General features: G+C 34.8%; 1 long non-coding RNA gene across 1 annotated transcript in view; it reads right to left on the reverse strand.

The window, feature by feature from the left end:
• LOC116533085 overlaps positions 1 to 6591 on the reverse strand; it is a 706275-nt gene extending 699684 nt beyond the window's left edge. Inside the window, exon 1 of the long non-coding RNA XR_004261078.1 lies at positions 6059 to 6591. This is a non-coding gene — a long non-coding RNA (uncharacterized LOC116533085). The remainder of the gene's footprint in view (positions 1 to 6058) is intronic.
• Positions 6592 to 17201: the final 10610 nt, after the last annotated feature.

Raw genomic sequence — 17201 nt, forward strand, 5'->3', positions numbered from 1 at the left:
ACTATTTTGTATCTGTCATACAGTCACACTTCTCTAACCCTTGCATGGAGTTTTGCAGTACATGTACATGTGGTACATGTGTTTATACTTCCCCCCATCTTTGTAAGATATTCCCTCAATAATTCAAGTAGAGTGGGCCATAGATTGAACTAAAATGGATTTGAATCAGGGGATGCTTTTCGTCTGTAAGACTTTGATTCTTTTGACATCACCCTCTTGCAACCAGAATGCTTTATTTCTCATCCAGGTGGAAATAAACAGCATGCATTCATCACTGATTCTGGAGTTTCTTTTGCCTGTTTCAACCTTACAGTTTTGGCTTGGTGACAGTATTTTGACTAGAGGGAAAGTTACTGAGTGGTTTGTGAGATCTGATTACAACATGCATGATAAATTCTGAAGTTAAAAAAATGCTGAAAATGGGTTTCCTTACCCTTGTTCAGGCTCTTGGAAAAGTGGCTTAGGAGGACAGAAACAGGAAAATATGAAGCAATGAAGTGCACGATATTAAAGAACACAATTACGGAGGAGTCCCAAGAGAGTTGCCTCTGGTTCATAAATCTGTCTGCTGTTTTCACTGTTCCATCACATACCACTTGCTTTTGTTTTATCTGTCTGGATAAATTAGCCAGCAAAGCATCATAAATATCCTTAGCTAGCAAGTGTTGCTTTCCTTAGGGAAAGTTCTCTTTCTGATATTCTTGTTAGTTTGAGGTTTGAGTTAACTGTTAAGAAATCAATTAAGTTATTATTCCTGTAATCAACTTTTTTTCTCTATGCCTTAACCACTGTACATTACTAGAGAATTTAATCATTCTGAACACTTTGAAACCCTGAAACTTCCAGACCAGACCAATGACATCATTCAAAATTTCTTTAAAATAAGATTACCAAGCAAGCCATAGTTCTCATTCAGATAGCATTGTCATATCTATTATCTATCCTTTTACATATATATTAAAACTTTCATAACAATTTGTTGACTCTACCAGATGTGCTACATTGATGGGGCAGATAATGCATTTTCATTTGAACAAGAAATTTACACAGCCAACTGTGGTCTCTTACCATTTTTATGCACTTCACAGTCTGTGTTCTAATTTTAAATTAGGGTTCTGATGTGTATATTTATATGTAGCCATTCTTGAGTCAACCTGTAACTGTAAGCCTTTGGGGAGTGATTGTGTTTGAACATCTGGACTCACCACATGTTTTCAGTTGGAACTGAAATATCATTTAGAAGACCTTAGTTTTTAAAGGGAAGCTATGGTGATGACACTCTATAGGTGCTCCAGATGATAAGAAATGTATTCTTAACATATGATTTGGAATTTATTGCAGCAAATAGGGCTGTAAAAATGCTGTTTTAGATTGAAATAGTTTTACTAACAGGCTTGCCATATTTCTTTCCTTTGCTTCACACAATTAAATGTTCTGATTACTGTTTGAACAAAATAACAAAGTGAATTATAGGACAACTTATATTTTCTGTGAAAAATTAATATTTACCTTGCAAAAAAAGAATCTTTGAGATACTATCAATTTAAAAGTACATTAATTCATACTTTGTGTTTATTAAACACACTGAAAATTACACACCTCTTTTTGAGGTGTTAATATAATCTCTTTTAATCACAAGTAGAAATTTGCCCTCTTCATATATAATTGCCGAATGTTTAGTATTTTTAAAATAATACTTAAAAGAGAATATAGATCCCATCCTTCTCTTGTAGGAACTGAATTAACTTCTTTATTGGAACCCTATGGTTTGTATTTACAATGTATATATCTGTCAGCAGAAACTAATTAATTGGAAGCTGTTACCTTCTAAGAGAAACCTTAAAGCATGTAATATTTGCCTGTGCAGATTAAAAAAAAACACTGGGAGCTAATTTGAACAGAACTTTTCTTAAATGTCAGGAACCCTTTAATCTAATAAAGAGAGTTCACATAAGGGAAGACTCTTTAATCTCTGACTTTTCATACACTACAAAACTAACAATTTAACCTTTCTCCATATGAGCATGTTCCTTTGCTACATTATGTATCCTGCTATTACAATCACTTCTGAACTAACGTATAAGCTAAGATGATGTTGCCATTTTGCATTTACATGGTTTTAGGAAAGTAAATGAACTGTTTTAAAATTAGGATTGTTTCCATTTGAGAGTTCACATATATACTCCCATAATTGTGGTTGCAAATAAACCTCACTTTGCCTGGTGGTTAGATTTCTAACTAGTTGTGGATCAATGTTTTTAGTAAAGTAATAGTCTTTAATGTATTTCAATAAAGTTGTTCTTTAAAAACCATTTTGACTATCTTTCTGGGGAAAATACTTTTTAAGCTAATAATAAACTTTTCAAGTTAGCATTTAACTGAATAAACAGATTTTACTGCCCCAGCACTCCTTGAAGTAGACTATACCTATACTTATAAGATGATTGTGTAATTTTGCATTGAAATATTATTAATTATTTCCAAAAACAATACAGAGATCAAACAGTTTTGCCCTTGAACAGTTTATGGGTATTTCAGTCTTTTGTAACATGACCGTTAAAATGTAGACTGCAAGTGACTTCAAAACAGCCAATCAGCATTTTACAATTATGATAAATCTTAACCTACTTGAACAGACTATTATATTTTGCTTGTAGATAATTTAAAATACAACAATTATTTCAGTCCAAAAAATTCTTCCTAAGGGTCAGTGTTGACTAGTGCCTGTGGGCAGCATGAAAAAGCTGCTTCTTGCCAGTTCTATGTCACTGAGATCAGCAAGAAGCTTTGATTTCCAGGATCCACACCACAGTCTAAGAAGATTTTTAAGCGAAGTAACTGAACCAGAAAACTAGCTGGAGGTCTCTCATTACTTATTCTTGCTTGTTATTTCAGAATTTTTAGTTGTAGCTATTTCTACTCATGCTTCAATATTAATATTATCATGAAAAAGGGCTGGGGATTACAGTCTTTTTTTGTGGTTGTTGAGACTTCCAAAGGAACTGCTCATGATTCCAATGAAAGACTCATGTAATACCCCCAGAAATATCAAAATAAAATTCCTGTTGAAAATCAAGAAGGAACATTTCAGTAGACCCATGCCACATCAATGAAAACAAAAACTAGTTCAACAAATTATAAATAATTGATGTAGTATACTTGCAGAGGACAGAGTTTACATCCCTCTCAGATAATAAGGAAATGAAGTATTTTGTTTTTAACTTTTGTTACACCCGCCAAAGCCTCAAAACTAACTTAACCAAATTCCTTCTTAGCTAACATGTTCTGCATCAGATTAAAACTCCACAATGTCAAAAAGAGTGTTACAATAACAATATTATCTATTCCGACATTGTTACAGATCCAGATAAGCTTACAATTTCGGATCTAGCTCAAACCTAAAGTGACATTGAAAGAAAAGTTTTTTTACGGTGGCTCACACCTGTAATTCCAGCACTTTGGGAGGCCGAAGTGGATTGATCATGAGGTCAGCAGTTCAAGACGAGCCTGGCCAAGCTGGTGAAACCCCGTTTCTACTAGAAGGACAAAAATTAGCTGGGTGTGGTGGCAGGTGCCTGTAATCCCAGCTACTGGGGAGGCCGAGGCAGAGAACTGCTTGAACCCGGGTGGTGGTGGTTGCAGTGAGCCAAGATTGCAACACTGCACTCCAGTCTGGGCATCAGAGCGAGATTCCATCTCAAAAAAGGAAAAGAAAAGTTGAAACTCTAAAGAAATTAAGAGCAGGGACATATTCCTGCCAAAATATATCAGGCAATTGTTGAAAAAGTACTTTAAAGTATTATGACTACTCCAATAATTTTTAAAAGATTCTGTCTAAAATAGTTTTCAATTCTAAGCCCTGAAAATCATATCAGACATTTGTAAAGTTCTGACAGCTGGAAAAACTAGGGAGTTTGAAGAAATAAACATAATAGTGAATGTTTATAAATCACTAAGTCATGCATATTGATTTAATGTGTGTAAATATAAAGTTAGTGCTTTCATAGTGCATCCAAGAAGAAAAACTAGCACATAACTCTTTTTGAAGAAACGAGATGACTGGTTTGAACAATTTTTATTAAGTAATTTTAAAACTAATGCTGGAAAGTTTCAAAACAAAAGCACATATACCATTGTGTTGAATATATGTATTCCTTGGGAAGAAAGGAAAACATTATATGAATATTAATAAACTTTGAAATAGTTTGTCAGTGACTTTTCTAACTTTATAACTTCAATAAATCTTTTATGCAAGATATAATTTTGGTAATTGCATATTCAAATTTAGTAACTAAGTAAAAAGAACATTTATTTTTGTACCTCATATGTGGCCACTGGGATTTCATTCATGCTGTAGAAATGCTATTCTTGATACCCTGTTTTCCTTCCAGTCATAAAAGAGAATATAGAGTTTATGTTTATTGGAATATTCTTCCTTTTACAGACTGTAAAACTTCTATCTCCTCTATTATCATTCACTTTCATCTTTTGAATAATTTCACATATTGACATATACTTCACATCATTTTCTTGATTTTTTGGTGTACCCTAAGAGAGACTCTAATTTTTTACATTCATGCCAGTTACTAACTTTTGAAAAGTCCTACGAAAAGTCACTGTAGTAATAATTCATTCCTCCTTTAATTTTCATATCCTCAGTCAAATGAATATTTTACACACACTCCCCAAGGACTTAAACCTTTTGTAAGTGAAATAAGTCATGCACAGGAACAAGAATCACAAGTCTTCCGATGAATTATGTATTTTTAAATGCAAATGGTTCTATTTTCACAATACCTCAGTGTTAAACATGTGCTCTGCTAGGATCTGCTTTAATCTTGTGTTACATATTTTATTGTACGCCAAAGTTAAAGCCATTAGCTATCCAAGTGTCACTCTAATGATGCCCGATTATCAGCATTTAAATAGTTCATGTGTCGTAATTCAAATAGGAACAGCTTTTACATAAAATACGGTTAAGAGAAAGACCATCGTAGACACACATGGATGGAAAAATACATATATCAGTTTGGGTAAATTTAAGTTAAAATGTCAAGAAAAAAAGAATTATTAAATACTTCTAGTGCTTTTAGCTTTGATTATAGACAGCAATGTAATTATACTTCCAAGTCATTGGGACCTTGAATGGGACAGCAGAATGCAATCCAAGTTACAAGTGACTAATATTATCAAAACAGAGCAGAAGAAAATTGTACAAACCTGTTGATAATATTACTCCTATATTCTCTATAGACTTTCAACACATTCTTAGTATGTTTCTGTGATTACAGTTGTCCCAGCCATAATCAACAACTCTGAGTGACCTCACCTGAAAGCCAATTTTATTTTGTAAAAACTGACAGGTGAAGATGGAGCCCAGTAATAAAACCAAAGGTAATTTTTATGGAAAGCAAACTCGAGACTCCATGACATCATATAGCATGTGAATTATCACTATCTTTGCATTTTCTCTTACTCTTACAAATATTTCACATTTGTGCTACCTATTAATGATACATGTATGTGCCCATAACACCTTCTTAATAAAGGCTACAGCAGCATATTTTTCTGATTGAGGAGATTATCCCACATGGTAATGATTCGATCAAACTCTTCAAGTTATGTGCCTCATCATTAGTTTCCCCAAACTATAAAGCCAAAAAAAAAAAAAAAGCTACTCAACATATATACAGTACAGTCCTGTAGCAAGGGAAGAATTATGGCTTATCCAAATGACAGCGAATAATTCAGTACATTGAGAAAAAATATATACATATGAAATGCATCACAGATCCCAATTTGAGTTCAAGTTCCCAACAGTGAACTCAAGAGCTCATGGAAAATACAGTTAGGTAGATTCCTGTTAGCAAAGATTTAGTAGTGGTTCCTGCATTTAATGACAGTTTCTTTTAATGAAATTATTTACTTGAAGAGAGACTAATGTGAAAGGAAAAAAGCAGTTCAACATACACCAGGCACAATACGAAAAAGTATTCATAGTTTAAAGTGTGTTAAAGTGAATGATGTCACAAATGGATAAATCTTAACTGCAACTTACCTGTAGTAGCAGAGTGTCTTGACAGTGTTGAGTGTCGAAAAGATGCAAGTCTCTAAATTAGAAAACAAGGGAGTGTTTGCGCTCCCAGTTTCACTGGGAGCACTAGCAGAGCTAGTGTTCTATGCATAAGTAATAAATTGCCTCGTCAAAGTCATCCTGGCCACGGTGTTCATGGGCAATAGTTAGAATCACTGCCCGAAGGCTTGCTTGATGCTGCTCCCACAGCCTCTGCCTTTGCACAGAGACCTAACGTAGGAGTGTGCCGGAGAACATCCCTTTCCACCCCCCTCTCTCCCCCTTCTTTTTGCGTGGTCTTTCTTCTTCTGTCTCTCTCTCTCTCACGAATGGAGAGTTATCCTTTGGTTCATTCGGCAGTCAAAGAGGACAGGCTGGCAGGCAACAGTGCAGCTCCCCGCATGCTGAGCCACATGAATGTGTTGTGAATAAAGACAAAGCCCCTGAACCAGTGCGGCACGTTACTCTCTGAAAAGGCGCTGCAATGATACTCTGCACTGCAACTCCTCAGGCAGGCAAGCAGGCAGGCAGAGAGGTGGACTGAATTTCCCTCGCTCTCCCTCCTAGGACCGTACATTATGAAGTTTGGCTCAGGACCTTGCCTCTCGTCTAAGAAACCATATTTTCTGTGGGTAAAAAATTTTTTATTAACTCTCTGGACGCTCTGAACAAAAGTATTTTAGCTTTCTACTCTGCTAAACTTGGAAAGCCTACCTCATCTCCAAGTTGTCACCAAAGTAACTGAATTTTCTAACTTTAGAAGATAAAGATCAGGTGTGTTAGGCCACAGATAAATGTTTTCATGGTAGGGGAAGATGAATTTCTCTAGTCTCTGTATTCCTGAGGGACTAAGTAGGGAGTCTTGGGGAGAGGTGAGCAAACAAACAAAAAGCATCCATATCTCACAGGCGCCAAAAATAGAAACTGAGATAAACTAAAGTGAAATTGATGAACGAGTCTGAAAGAACATAAGTGCAAAGGATTGAACAGAGTAAATTAATGATACTCACCGGTTTTCTATAGCTATCATTCAGTTTTGGTAACAGAAAATCATCCTACTTAAAATATACTTCATGTTTTATGTGGCTTTTGTGTTAATATACAAGTAAACATAGGCTAACATATATCACAGATTTAAGAAAGATTTAGCAGATAATGGCCTACAGGCATTTGCATAAGGAGAGTCAGAAGTTGTTTTCATACTAACAAAACTACAGGCGGTTATTAACCTATGGATACAGAGCTTTGAGATGCATACTCCCGAATACTGGTCCTAATCAATGTATACTGTAATGATGAGACTTTTAAAGCACAATCATATAACGCAGGCAACAGTATTTGGTAAAATAATTAAGTATAAGTTAGGACAAGACCTTTCCATGAATGCCAAAACACCTGAAAGTAAATAGTCGCTGGACCAAAATATAACTTTATTTCTCTCCATCATGAAAATGAATTCTGGAGCTAAGAGTTCCAGGGCTGGATGCGAGCTCCATGGTATCAGGGACTAGGCTCCTTGTTGCTCCACCATTCCCAACACAGTCCAAGATAGTTACAGTTACTCAAGCTGTAACCACTAAATTGATATTGAAACTTCGGAAGCAGAGAAGAATGAGGACAACATGTTCCCTGTTTAAGGACATACCTTGGAAATTGAACATGACGTGTCTTTGACTAGAAATTAACCATATGGCCAGATCTTACTGCAAATAAGAATGGAAGATGGAAAAATAGAGTGTCTATGTGACATGGCCATGTGTATGGCTAAAAATCTGAGGATTCTTTTACTAAAAAAGAAGAAAATGAGGGAATATGGGGGAAATAATAGTATCTGCCATAGTAAAATTAATGGATATTGTAAGTGATATCAAAGCATCCATTCCACCTTTATTCCATTTTGAGGTGCAATGTAATTTAGGGAATTGATTTCATATTGAACAGCAGATCTTGTTGAATCTAAGCCTACCATGGTAATAGCATCATACTTGCAAGTAATTGGTTAATAAACACAGACCTGAGCCAATTACGGCATGATGTTCACTTGGTGATAGTTACTGGCTCAAGAACAGCATATTTTCTTATACTTGCCCAATGAAACAGAATGGAGAATAAATTGTTCATTAAGGAAGATATGAGTTAGGATCCAATTTTAAGATCAATATGACAATTTGGAGACAAAGAAAGAAACTAGATATTTGAAGAAATCAATGCACGTTTGGATTAACCAGCTCTAGACTCAACTTCTAGTTAAGTGCACCAATGTGTTACATCACTTTTTAAGTCACTTTGATATCCTTTCTGTTAGTAACCAAGGCATTCTTAATGTACATTTAAAAAAATCTATTCTTTAGCATTTGGTATATAATTCCTTGTTCTCAATCCTAATATCATGTGTGAAACTCCATGGTTTGGTGATATATATTTTTCTAAATTAAGAATAGGAAATATCAAGCGCATATTAAATTTCTACTCATTCCAGACTTTCAAACTTTCAATTTATTTACTTAAAATGTTTCTAACAATTTAATTTTCATTGGCATTCCATTGGGATTATTAGAAAGCCAATTTGTTGTTGAGCCAGGGACATATCACGAGCTCAATAGATTTAAATAGCTGCTTCTTTTTGTTAGTTATTACGTCTCAGGATCTAACTAGAATAATAAGCTATGCTGTATAGCTTTCTCTCACTTCAGTCTGTGACAATAAGTGTTGTATTTTAATAGCTAACATTTGTCCATGGGTGTGTTTACCCTATGCCCTATCCTGCTTTAAGTTTTTATAATGTATGAACTCATGTGATCTTCACAACAGCTTTATGAGGAGTATATTATTATAACCTCAATTCATTTATGAACTGAGAAATGAATTCACACATTGTCTTAGTCTATTTTGTGTTGCTATAAAAGAATATCTGAGACTGAGTAATTTATAAGGAAAAGAGGTTTATTTAGTTCAACGTTCTGAAGGCTGAGAAGTTCAAGGGCATGACCCTGGCTTCCAGTGAGGGCTTTTGCACTGCCTCACAAAATGGTGAAGAAGGTCAAAGGGGAGGTAGACACATGCCAACAGAGGCAAACCTGAGGGATGTCCTGGCTTTATAACAACCCAGTCTCTCAGGAACTACTCTGTTTCTGTGAGAACTAATCCAGTCTCCTGAGAGCAAGATTTAATCACTATGGAGAGAACAGCACCAAGCCACTGATGAGAGATCCAATCCCAGACCCCAAACCTCTCCCTGTAGGCCTTTCCTTTCAACAGTTTTGGTGGAGATAAACACACCATATCCAAACCATAACACACAGATAAACAAACTGGTGCAGGAAGAGATCTAAATAATCAAATGTCTATTAGGGATACTGACATCACAATAAAAAAAACCTGCCCACAAACAAAACAAAACACCCTAGGCCAGACACCTATACCTGCCAATTCAATATTTAATGATAAAATGCACCAATTGACACCAAAATATCATAAGTCCTTTCAGCAAATGAGCCAGAAGAAACACTGCATGGCTAATTTTATGAAACCAGAATTACCTTGATACCAAAATCAGAGAATGAAACCACAAAAAGGAAAAGGATGAACAAATATCTTTCATTAACTAAAACACAAAAGTCTTTAACTGAATATTGCAAACAAATCCGGCAATATATAAAAAGAATAATATATTGTGAACAAGAGGTCTTTAACCCAGGAATTTGAGTTTGAGTAAATATGAACAAACGCAAACAATATAATTTACCATATTAACAAATCAAAAACAAAAGTTACATTATAATCTTAACTGTAGAAAACATAAGAAAAATTCAACACACTTTCATAACAGTAAATGTGTTCTATTCTTACCTGTTTCATTCAACTTTGTATTCGATGTACAGCAACTGCAATATGATAAGAAAACTTGGTCATGTATAAAGAACATACTAAGTGATATTAAAAATAAAAATATATAAAAATTAATAAGTAAATTTAGCAATATCAAAAAATACAAGTAAATCTACCAAAGAAGTCAATTGTGCCAGGTGTGATGGCTCGCCTATAATCCCAGCGCTTTGGGAGGTCGGTCGAGGTGGGTGGATCGCGACATCAAGAGTTTGAGAGCACCTTGGCCAACGTGGTGAAACCCCATCTCTACTAAAACTGCAAAAATTAGGTGGGTGTGGTGGTGCATGACTGTAATCTCAGTTACTTGAAAGGCTGAGACAGGAGAATTGCTTAAACCCAGGAGGCAGAGGTTGCAGTGAGCTGAGATCACACCATTGCATTCTAGCCTGGGCCACAAAGCAAGACTCCACCTCAAAAAAAAAAAAAGTCAATTGTTACCAGTGAACAATGGTAAAACAAAAGTATAGATTAATATGTAGACATAATTTACATTAAAGTAGCACCAAAAGCTTGAAACACATAAATAAATTCTACAGAACATGTGCAATACCTCAGCACTGAAAACTGACAAAATATTGCCGAGAGAAATTAAAGTAGACTAAATCCATGTTCATTGCTTGGAAGAATCTATAATATTGTTAAGATGCCAAATATCCTCAAATTGAACTAGAGTTAATTCAGACCCTATTATTATTGCAGATAGATTTTTGGGAAATAAACCAACTTATTTTAAAATATATATGAAAATAAAAAGGACCTAGAATAACTAAAACAATCTTTCAAAGGAAAAATATTCTTAAAGGATTTGTCCTACCAATTTTGAAGATTTTAAAGCTACACTAATTAAGAGAGTGTGGTATTGATGTAGGTATAGATATAAAGAATAATGTAAGTCAATAGAGACTTGAGAAAGCCTTTGATTGTGGTGGTGTTAAAATGAATGTATACAGTTCTTCAAACTCATCTAATCATTCACTTAAAATATTTTGTTTGTTTATTTTTGAGAAAGGGTTTTGTGCTCTGTCACCCAAGCTAAAGTGCAATGGCATGATCATGGCTCAGTGTAGCCTTGACATCCCAAGGAGACCTCCCAGGTGCAGGTGTTCCTCCCACCTCAGCCAACTGATTAAATGGGACTACATGTGTGTGCTACCATGCCCAGCTAATTTTTGTATTTTTTGTGGAGACTGGGTTTTGCCATGTTTCCCAGGCTGGTCTTGAACTCCTGGGCTCAAGTGATCTGCCTTCCTGGTCCTCCCAAAGTGCTGGGATGACCAGCATTGTATTTTATTTTATGTAAACTATAGCTCAATAAATTTGACTTAAGAAGAAACAGGAGAGATACTGAGACACTGATCATTACATAACTCGCTTGAGATCACACAGTAAATAAGAGAACTGCACTTTAATCTGATTTTTTTCTTTTAACCATTTTTTATGATAACTCTTAAGTTCAGAACTGTTTTTTAGTATTAATAATGAGAAATTTAAGTTAAATGATAGTATAAAAGTAAAGGAGAAAATGATGGATATTTGCTCAAACTAGAACTTGAATGTCTTTAGAAATTCCGACAATTCTAGGGATGAACTTCCCAATCTATCTTTCTCCATGATATCTTTGACTTTTTTGACTCTCACTATATGTGACTGATTGTTACTGTCTTATCTGTAAATGTATTTTACTTCATGTTTTCTGAGTTTCTGCTGATTTGTCTTATCCTTCCTACTTTATAATAACTTCAATTTGCTGTAATCTTTCATGAAGCCCATATTAGAACGTTTTTCAAGTTGAGGTTTTTTACTCTTCTCCAGTTCAGATTTCCAGAAGAGGAAATTTATTTGATCCAATAAACGTGGGATAACGTACAATAGACTCATCATAGATCAAAGGCAAGCTATAGATTGACTTTTCTTGGGCGTGGGGTTTAACCTTACATTACATTTATTAAAGGTGTGGCACATGGAACTAGGTTCATATGGTAAATACATGGCTGCTTGGATAGGATTATGAGTTTGGCAAATGCCATTATTGGCATATCTACTATGGTATATCGCTTTCAGTTTCCTCTGAAATCATTACCAATACTTGTGAAAGAAATATGCATATTAATATATTATGTATACAAACATATAAAGAGATATATTCCTCCTGGATAGCACAGGTCCTGATAACTTTCTAGTTCTAGTCCAGGTAAAGTCTTCATGTTCTTTCCTTTATTTCCCCATCCTATTTTTATTAACGTACTCCTTGTAGCTTTCAAAAAAATTTGTATGTATCTATGTGCTTGTGCATTCTCAGACATAAAGAGAAATAATTTATTTTTCTTAGATGTCACAGAAAAATACTGTGGATTTCTGAGACTTCTTTTCTATTAGAGTAGGATTCTTGGCACACAGATAAACAAGATTGCTTTTAATTTTTAAGACCCTTAAAGAATACTGAGTTTGTATTTGGAGACCTATCCCAGGCATCCTACACCCACAACTCCTCCACAAGTCAAGTTAGTGAATGATGACCCATAAAGAGATAATTAGAACAACAGAAGAGGCTAATAAGTGAACATTAGTCATGCCTACTGAATAGGGTGAATATAGTTCATCCCACTCAAAATTCTGCTTAGCAAATTAATTTCTAATACCACAAGAAAAACTTTCATGATTTAATATACCCTCTTGAATTTCTGTTTATTCTCTAAGTAAGGAAAAATACAATTATAAAATAAGAAAGTTAAGAAAATTTGACCTCAGTAAAGCTAAGTTGAATTTTCAGTTTTTTATTATAGGGCAGACAATATTAAAAGCTAGAGAAATGCACATAATTTTAGTGCAAAAATAACATCTGCAGGAAAATATATACTCCTGCATTTGAATGTAGTATTACCATTCATATACGCAGCTATGAAAGGCAAAGTTGGACAGGCAGGATGGTCCAATTCTTTTTCATATGCCACCATTTTGAATAATAAATGTGAAGGTATTATTACTACAATATGGGTCTTATATTTCTTGAACTAAATACATAGTTGAGTACCACTAAAGACAGAAAATATATTGTCTATGAGACCATAAACCTTTTTTTCAATTGGTTTACATTGCTACACATTTTTGTAAAATCAATTAATATGAAAATCAATTTCAATGCAAATTCCAACCTCTCGTTTAAGTTTTGCTTTCTAGAGACAAATAAGGACAGTCAATCTCTACTTTGTGTTCTAGTTTATATAATGCATAAAATTAACCCTTGTTTACTGCCTTAGCCCTTGTCTCATCCTTTCCTTGTTCAAGCAAAACATGACGAATTTTCCCTAATTTCTTACATGACATGGTTTACAAATCTTTTCTAATTCTATCTATCCATCATTCACCAAATTCAGTACATCTTGCCAACATTCTTTAAAAAATTGTGTCCTGATGTAGTAGATAACTGCATTTCTGCCTGCCTAACATTCTTTCCTGGTACCAAATCTGGAATTCCTTTTGTTTACTGCCCATGCAAAATCTGGAATTCCTTTTGTTTGCTGCCCATGCAAAATCTGGAATTCCTTTTGTTTGCTGCTTCTTTAAGTCATCCTTCAGTTCTGGTGACTCAGGTGAAGATGAACCCACCACTGGCTACAGCCATTGGCTCAGAAACAAACACATGCTCTCCAATTGGACCTTTCTGAGCCTACCTGAGACTGAAATTGAAACACTGGGGAAAGAAATCTCACTTTCTATCCATATTGCTAAACCATGTATATAAAGCTGGAGTTATTGGTGACTACCTTGCTTTTCTATTGATTTTATCTAAGAAACTATATACTACAAAGGAAAGAAGAGCTGATCCATAGACAAAGGCACATCTCTAACAGCTTCTAGATCCAATCGAGAATGGAGCAGGTCCTTGAAATTTTCTGTTACAGACATAAATTCTTTTTCTCTTATATGCCACTTGAGTAATATTTCTTTCAATGAAAACGTTAAGAATGTAACACCTGACATTATCCTAAAGTATCCTGTCAAATGTAGACCCTATGTGTTGATGGAGATACTGGGGATTCATCTTGACTCACTGCCACCAAACGTATCTCCTCTTCTTTTATCCCTGGGAATGTGGTTTGTTCACTATCTCTAAATGTATGGCCATACACCATTTTTGTTGAATTTTATCTCATTAGTTTTAGAAGTTAGCTATCCTGTGCAGCTTTGTTTAATATCTAAAGTTTTGATAGACAAGCATTTACAATCTTCATCCCTAATACCTGCTTAGAATGTTGAAAGGATAGTTATCCTTGGCAGGCCATCAGAGACTACTTCCAGATAGAGCTGGGTCTACTGATGAGGGCTCTGCATGTGGTAGTAAAACTGACTACATACTGTATCAGGATGTTACAAAGGGGACTTCAGCTGAGGCACAAAGACAGAGAGAAGAAATAAAATTAGAGTCTGGCATTGTTAAAGGATTTAACCCTTAAAAATCGTTCAGGTCATTGACATTATAAAAAGGGGTCAAAAGAAGACAGAGATAATTTCTATGAAAAATCTGTCAACTTAGTCATTGATGTTTATATTGAATTTTTGAGAAAACCATTCAAAAGCCTTTACATCCTGATAATACCACTTATGAAAAATATTGAAGTCACCTTAATATTGAAAATAAGGTGGGTCACAATAACTAAGGCTGAAGATTACATCTTCTGTGAAGATTTCTTTGAGAAAATGATGCTGTCTATTCCATTCCTCACAGGGAGAGGGGACCATGTCATGTGAAACAAATCAAAAGAGAAAAGGTTGAACAGGACTAAGCATGTTAGAAGTACCACAGTTAGGAAGTCTGCTGCCTGAGAAATCTAGAAGATTGGTAATGTGCTGCTTACCTGGTGGCAAAACAAAGGAGGAGATACCATTAGTCTGGAATTTTCCAATTTGCCTCTATAGTTTGTCAGAGGAAATAATGTGTGTTTGTTTCCTATAGCCACTTGGAGAGACAGATTGGGAGCTGAGGAATGGGCAGAGATATAGAAGGCCTGGAGCCATTTAAAACATTCACAGTAAGAATGCCTGAAAGTGCAATGATTTCTCAAATTTCCAATAATGAGACACTGGGTGAACGGCACTACTTAAACAAGAAAACCAAAGACTGAGGGGGATTGGCCCAACTGAGGTAATATAAATTGTCTAAAAAATGCACAACCGTGTGTATTTTTTAGGCAATGTATGTTGTAGGCCTACAGATAATCCACAAAAGCACTTATAAAAGACTCAGCTTTCAATACCTCCCAAACTGTGAAGCCATCTTAGGATACAGTAGGCAAGTAAGAATTGTCTTACCCTTTGAATCCTCTTTCTTCTGTGGCCTTAAGGATGTCCACAACTGCAAAATGAGGTAGAAGAGAGAAGGACAATGTTCCTTCCTCAGTTTTCCACCTAAAGTGCCCTGGTGAGGTAAAGGAAGATTAATTTAACTAATTTGAATCATATATAGACGTTTTATTATTATGTGAACATGTATTTAATTTTTAATGAACGTATTTGTAGCTTAAAGTTGCTGTAAGATATTTAGCTGTCTAAAAGGGTTCAGAAAAGCCAGGGAGCTGCCCAAATTTTCATCTAGGACTATGAAAATACTGCTGTCTTGGATCAAGTCTAAATAGGCCCATGAGAGATGAAAAGAGATGTTTTCTGATTTCATCTCATAGGTTCTATTTGTTTTGTGCACTATAGCCTTACTTCTCTAAAATCTAATTCCTTCATCTTATAAGCATAAATGAGGTGGGAGACATTTACAAAAACCTTGCTAAAATCTAGACATTCTCTATATTCTATTTATCATTCTTTGCTAGACAATTTAGGAAAGGAAATGAAATTAGTCTGTATTGCCTGGTTTTAGTGGCACCACAGTGCTGCCAAATAAGCCTCACTTTGTTTTCTGAATATTTACAAATGTTCTGATTAATAATTCATTCTAAAGTTATTACAGAGACTGATGTCACATTCATTAGCTTTAGTTGCTGTGAGACACCTTACTTTCAATATTAAGATAAATTGAATGTTGTTTCTAAGTGATATTATCGAGATGTAAGGCTTTTGAATGGTTTTCTCCAGGACTCAAGAAGGTGAAGATCCATGATTAAGCCAATAAAATTTCCTAGAAACACAGGGATCAAGTTAGACAACTTCCTGTTGTCATTGTTTTTGCTATTTCGTTCTATAAGTTCATTGGTGAAAGTAATTCGGTTGGGCAGTAAGTTTTGAAATATAATGTGTTCTTCTGATAATATTTAAAAATATTAGTGATGTACTTAAAGACTCTAATATCAAGTCAACTGACATTAAATGCTTGTGTTAAGCCAGAGGACAAAATGTTTTGGTCTGATTCCTTTCACTTGACTTGCACACAGAGTTTCACAAATATTGTCTTAGCCAGCTTTACTGTCATAGAACTGCACCTTTTCAAAATTGTATTCTAGCTTGTCAATGAGTGCCACACAGAAGATACTGACAGAATAAAAGAATAAACTGGTCATGATAAGGCACTATTTTAATCATTCTATTTATTCTAAATTGTTTGGCTGGCTATCTTACAATGAACTGAAATGCTAAATTGACAGTAATAGTGACAGAACCCTACTAAAACCTCTTGGATCCAGCAAAAGCAGTGCTAAGAGGAAAGTTCATAGCATTAAATGTCTACATCATAAAGTATTAAAGAGCACAAACAGACAATCTAAGGTCACATCTCATGGACTGGAGAAACAAGAACAATCCAAATCCAAAGCTAGCTAGCAGAAAAAAGGAAATAATGAAGATCAGAGCAGAACTAAATGAAATTGAAACAAAAAAAATATATAAAAGATAAACAAAACATAAATCTGCTTCTTTGAAAAGCTAAATAAAATTGATATACAATTAGTGAGATTAACAAAGAAAAGAGAGAAGATTCAAAGAAGCTCAATTAGAAGTAAAATGAGAGATATTACAACTGATACCACAGAAATACAAAGGATCATGTAAGCCTACTGTAAACACCTTTACATGCATAAACTAGAAAGCCTAGAGGAGATGGATAAATTCCTGGAAATAGACAACCCTCCTAGTTAAACCAGAAAGATATAGAATCTCTGAATAGATGAATAACAAGCAGTGATATTGAAATAATAAAAAAAAAAACTGCCAACAACTACAAAAAAGTCAAGGACAAGATGGATTCACAGCTTCATTCTATCAGAAAATCAAAGAAGAATTGGTACCAATCCTATTG

Source organism: Sapajus apella, unplaced genomic scaffold (assembly GCF_009761245.1).
Source record: "Sapajus apella isolate SASKATOON/1434 unplaced genomic scaffold, GSC_monkey_1.0 scaffold79, whole genome shotgun sequence".
NCBI classification, from domain to species: Eukaryota; Metazoa; Chordata; class Mammalia; order Primates; family Cebidae; genus Sapajus; species Sapajus apella.